The sequence below is a fragment of the Helianthus annuus genome, chromosome 11, assembly GCF_002127325.2.
Source record: "Helianthus annuus cultivar XRQ/B chromosome 11, HanXRQr2.0-SUNRISE, whole genome shotgun sequence".
In the NCBI taxonomy this organism is placed as follows: Eukaryota; Viridiplantae; Streptophyta; class Magnoliopsida; order Asterales; family Asteraceae; genus Helianthus; species Helianthus annuus.
In genome coordinates, this window is record NC_035443.2 from 138,775,837 (window position 1) to 138,781,991 (window position 6,155).

General features: G+C 35.7%; 1 long non-coding RNA gene across 1 annotated transcript; it reads left to right on the plus strand.

The window, feature by feature from the left end:
- Positions 1–3,700: 3,700 nt before the first annotated feature.
- On the plus strand, positions 3,701–4,458 carry LOC118483668. The gene is made up of 3 exons (XR_004870970.1): positions 3,701–3,856; positions 4,007–4,313; positions 4,387–4,458. It is a non-coding gene; the product is annotated as an uncharacterized LOC118483668 (long non-coding RNA).
- The last annotated feature ends 1,697 nt before the right edge of the window (positions 4,459–6,155 follow it).

Below are 6,155 nucleotides of genomic sequence, written 5' to 3' on the forward strand. Positions count from 1 at the left end.
AAGCTGGAGTGCTACACGGCACATTTCCTTGTTCACAGTAAGTCACCTAAAACATGTTTTAAAAAGATTTGATCAGCGAAAAATACTGGCGAGTGCATTCAGTTTACAAAATGACACAGTGTTATAATTCACAGTATTAAGAGCGATTACAATGTTTTATATCAACCAATTACCCCAAATCGGTATATGTCACTCGACCGAATCTGTGACTATGGTCATATCACCCATTGGCTAACCCGTTGTCTAATGGTGAAGATTATCAAGTAATGTATACAAAACCCCACATACCGGCAATAATTATAGATCACAAATACTTAATCACTGTAATTATAACTTTGAAAACAAGTAGGGTTTTGAAAGCAATTTGGTAAAAAGAGAATGACTCACCATGCAAGTTTAAACGGACAGAGGCTGCCTACTGATTAAGCTGGTAACCTAGTTAAATAATTCAAACGAAACTAGGTTAGTAACTTAATACAACATTTACGATAATTTCACGAGATCGAAACCCTCACGACGAATGACAAAGTATAGCCCAAGATTCGGGCAGCACTTAAACATCCATCGGATCGGTTTTAATCGATCGGACATTGCATCGTAGCAGTGATTGAGTTATTACCCCGTTATCGTAGCAGCGTTTCAACACTTTGAAAGTAATTTTAGAGCAGAATTATAGTGATTTTGAAGGAAATTTCGAGCAGACTGAACTGGCCATGCAACGTCCAATTTATAGCAAGGTTTTGAGTTTGTCGCGGCCCGCGAAGGCCTTAAGGCCGTCCTACGCGCCCCGCGAGGGCCACCCTAGCTACAGCTAGGGCTGCCGTGTCAAACCCTAGCCTCGCCACGTGTGTGACACGTGGCCTTGAAGCTTATTCGGAGATCCTTAGGTCTGTCACGCCCCGCGAAGACCTTGGCTTAATCGTTCGCGGCCCGTGAGCGAGCACTAAAATTTGATTTTCTTGATTTTTCATAAAAATTAGGGTTTTCACTTACGGAGCATTTTAAGACATTTTTGTGCAGGTCCTTACAACAAGACCGTTATGATTAACTTAACATGACCTTAAGAATACGGGCGCTGCGTTACTCCTATAGCGCTATACATGTTAAGGGAGGCTTGATCGAAGTTAATGACAAAGCACTATGCACGTAAAGTTTCTAGCATGTAAGTATTCCTAAGTATAAACGTTTAAGCATGTATAATGGACGATTGTATGTATAAAGTATTTGCGTACAAGCGTTTGTGTGAGTTTTTGTATGTTATATTATATTATATTATATTATATTATATTATATTATATTATATTATATTATATTATATTATATTATATTATATTATATTATATTATATTATATTATATTATATTATATTATATTATATTATATTATATTATATTATATTATATTATATTATATTATATTATATTATATTATATTATATTATATTATATTATATATATATATCTATATCTATACTACTTTAATAAGGATATTAGAAGGACAAGATGGTAATTGAACAAGGTGTTGAAAAAACACTGAATGCACAATGTACAACTGTTAAGGCATAAGAAAACACAAACCCTTTTACCCTTTACAAGGGTATACATCTGCCGTCCAAATGTTTTACTTTCTCACACGGATCAACATCGGGACCGTCCATTTGACTTCACACGGATCACCATATGCTTTCTCTCTCAATGCTCACACATCTCACAAAACAACATCAGATCTTCTCTCTCTCTTCTCTCTCTCTTCTCTCTCTTCTCGGCGATCTAGGGTTTCATGAGATCTATCACCAGATCCGTTTGAATCTATCACCAGATCCGTTTAATGAGCAGATCAAGGGTTTTATGAGATGTTCTGGCAAGGGATCCACAGATTTGAACAAGGGATCCGTTTTATCTGGCAAGGGATCCACAGATTTGAACAAGGGATCCGTTTGATGTTCTGATAAGTTGCTTTATCTTTAATCTTGATGTAGATTTGTTAGTAGAGATCTTACCATGTTCTTTTGTGATTCTTACTTTTCAGGTGAAGCGGTTGACGGATGTTCGAAGGACGAAATATGAGGTTTACGAAGGATTTTCTCATGTGTTTTGTGATGAATCGACTCAGGTTAGGTTCTAAATGTTGATTTATCTTTAATCTTGATGTAGATTTGTTAGTAGATGCGGTTATTTCAAATTAGGTTGAAAGTTTTGTGATATTTGAATTTGTATTTTTGGTGATGATAGTTAGCTTAATTTCAGATATGACATAGTGAAAGGATAAATTGTTTTTGTAGTTTTGATTTTACTTTGTTCTGTTATATTTTGATCTTTTCCTTCATTTTTGGGACTGATAAGTGTCATGGTTGTGTGATAATTATGATATTTAGGTCATTTAGATATGGAATAGTGAAAAGATAGATTGTAATGTATTTTTGATTTTAGTTTGTTCTGTGGGATGCTCGATGAGCAGATCTAGGGTTTCATGAGATGTATCACCAGCTTTATCTGGCAAGGGATCCACAGATTTGAACAAGGGATCCGTTTGATGTTCTGATAAGTTGCAATGAGTGTTATATATCTTACCATGTTCTTTTGTGATTCTTATCTTTAATCTTGATGTAGATTTGTTAGTAGATGCGCTTATTTCAAATTAGGTTGAAAGTTTTGTGATATTTGAATTTGTATTTTTGGTGATGATAGTTAGCTTAATTTCAGATATGACATAGTGAAAGGATAAATTGTTTTTGTAGTTTTGATTTTACTTTGTTCTGTTATATTTTGATCTTTTCCTTCATTTTTGGGACTGATAAGTATCATGGTTTTGTGATAATTATGATATTTAGGTCATTTAGATATGGAATAGTGAAAAGATAGATTGTAATGTATTTTTGATTTTAGTTTGTTCTGTGGGATGCTCGATGAGCAGATCTAGGGTTTCATGAGATGTATCACCAGCTTTATCTGGCAAGGGATCCACAGATTTGAACAAGGGATCCGTTTGATGTTCTGATAAGTTGCAATGAGTGTTATATATCTTACCATGTTCTTTTGTGATTCTTACTTTTCAGGTGAAGCGGTTGACGGATGTTCGAAGGACGAAATCTGAGGTTTACGAAGGATTTTCGCATGTGTTTTGTGATGAATCGACTCAGGTATGTCACTCGCAACTCGCAAGGAAACCTTTTTTTAGGATCTGAATTTAATTAGTTATACCTTTGGTTAACGACTGTCACGATCACTATTATTACAGAACAAGCTCACTCCGATCTTCTGGCTGCCGGAGAAAGTGTATCTGCTTGGAGAGTCTCGGAATTGGCTTTGGCGACGCTGAACGCTGCTTCATTCGAATCGATGGGGGCTTCATATGCAGAATGTTCCCTCACTTAGTGGTCTCATGCTCACTCAAGCAGAGGTAAAGTAAAGTTTATCATCATTCATCAATTTTCTTTTCTTTTTTTTTATAAGCTAACTATCATCACCAAAAATACAAATTCAAATATCACAAAACTTTCAACCTAATTTGAAATAAGCGCATCTACTAACAAATCTACATCAAGATTAAAGATAAGAATCACAAAAGAACATGGTAAGATATATAACACTCATTGCAACTTATCAGAACATCAAACGGATCCCTTGTTCAAATCTGTGGATCCCTTGCCAAATAAAGGTTTTTATATTTGCAACTTGACAAAATGTGATTTATATTAAATTTATTTTAAGTTAATAGTGTACTGGTTATAACTAATATCAAATCTTTACTAATACTTGATTTCTTTTTATGATGGTTGACTTTGCGAGAACTAACGGAGCATTAGTGTCAAGAATGGGCTGAGATTCGAATTCAGTCGGTTTTTCGCTCTTTTTTGGTAATTTCTAAGCCTTGAATATTAATTTTTAACATGCTATGCTACTGAGAGAATATAAACTTGACTATATTTTGTGTTTTATGATGTGTTTTGTTATTTTTATGCTTTTTGTTTTTTAACTGATCTTAACCCATTTGACTTATGCTACAGACAAAAAGGGATCAAGATCGGGACCGTCCATTTGACTTCACACGGATCACCATATGCTTTCTCTCTCAATGCTCACACATCTCACAAAAAGGGATGCCAAAAGCAGGGAAGTACAATCTACAGGAAAAAGCAACACTTTACTTTTGTGTGAAAGACAGCTTGCTTGCTGCAGTCTCTATAATATATCAACACTCTTCCATACACTGTTTGAAAGACAGCACTGCTAGCTTCAGTCTCTATAAATAATCCAGAGATATCTACACTCTACTCACACTTTACAAACTCTCAACTACACTCAACTGAAATTGTAAGTTTATCTCAGTTGAATAATCCTACTTTCAAAACATCAACTTAACAACTTCTATTTACTTCGATTTCAGAATATATCAACTCTTTGCATTCGGAGGGTATGATGCATAAGCTGAGCCTGTGAGGGTATGATGCATAAGCTGAGCCTGTGAGGCTATGATGCATAAGCTGAGCCTGTCGTCTCTATGATGCATAAGCTGAGCTTGTGTTCTTAATATGTCTGAACTGAAACTGTTAAGGCTATGATGCATAAGCTGAGCCTGTGAGGTTACATATGTGTTTCTTGTGCTTAAAACAGCTGTACATCATGCTTTAAAGGTTGTTTAAGTTTAGTGGAAAAATACTCTTGTACATCATGCTTTAAAGCGGGGTTACATAACACAATAGACTGTGATGATGATTGTATTTTGAGGGTACATAGAAGATCCGAGTAGCATCTTGGCGGGGCAATATCCAGGTTGCATAGTTCTCACTTTGCAACCGTGTGTTGCAGCCATGGCTTTACCCGTAGTTGTGTTCATCTCTCAATTACATGTCTGAGTCTTCCAGTTGTAAAAGTATTATCACAGATTCACAGATCTAAAAGTACATGTCTGATCCGTGTGATAAAGTTAAAAAAATGGTAATTGAACAAGGTGTTGAAAAAACACTTAATGCACAATGTACAACTGTTAAGGCACAAGAAAACACAAACCCTTTTACCCTTTACAAGGGTATACATCTGCCGTCCAATTGTTAAACTTTCTCACACGGATCAAGATCGGGACCGTCCATTTGACTTCACACGGATCACCATATGCTTTCTCTCTCAATGCTCACACATCTCACAAAACAACATCAGATCTTCTCTCTCTCTGGCAAGGGATCCGTTTTATCTGGCAAGGGATCCACAGATTTGAACAAGGGATCCGTTTGATGTTCTGATAAGTTGCTTTATCTTTAATCTTGATGTAGATTTGTTAGTAGATATCTTACCATGTTCTTTTGTGATTCTTACTTTTCAGGTGAAGCGGTTGACGGATGTTCGAAGGACGAAATCTGAGGTTTACGAAGGATTTTCTCATGTGTTTTGTGATGAATCGACTCAGGTTAGGTTCTAAATGTTGATTTATCTTTAATCTTGATGTAGATTTGTTAGTAGATGCGGTTATTTCAAATTAGGTTGAAAGTTTTGTGATATTTGAATTTGTATTTTTGGTGATGATAGTTAGCTTAATTTCAGATATGACATAGTGAAAGGATAAATTGTTTTTGTAGTTTTGATTTTACTTTGTTCTGTTATATTTTGATCTTTTCCTTCATTTTTGGGACTGATAAGTGTCATGGTTGTGTGATAATTATGATATTTAGGTCATGCTTTAAAGGTTGTTTAAGTTTAGTGGAAAAATACTCTTGTACATCATGCTTTAAAGCGAGGTTACATAACACAATAGACTGTGATGATGATTGTATTTTGAGGGTACATAGAAGATCCGAGTAGCATCTTGGCGGGGCAATATCCAGGTTGCATAGTTCTCACTTTGCAACCGTGTGTTGCAGCCATGGCTTTACCCGTAGTTGTGTTCATCTCTCAATTACATGTCTGAGTCTTCCAGTTGAGTGTAGTTGAGAGTTTGTAAAGTGTGAGTAGAGTGTAGATATCCCTGAATTATTTATAGAGACTGAAGCAAGCATGCTGTCTTTCAAACAGTGTATGGAAGAGTGTTGATATATTATAGAGACTGCAGCAAGCAAGCTGTCTTTCACACAAAAGTAAAGTGTTGCTTTTTCCTGTAGATTGTACTTCCCTGCTTTTGGCATCCCTTTTTGTGAGATGTGATGTTGTTTTGTGAGATGTGTG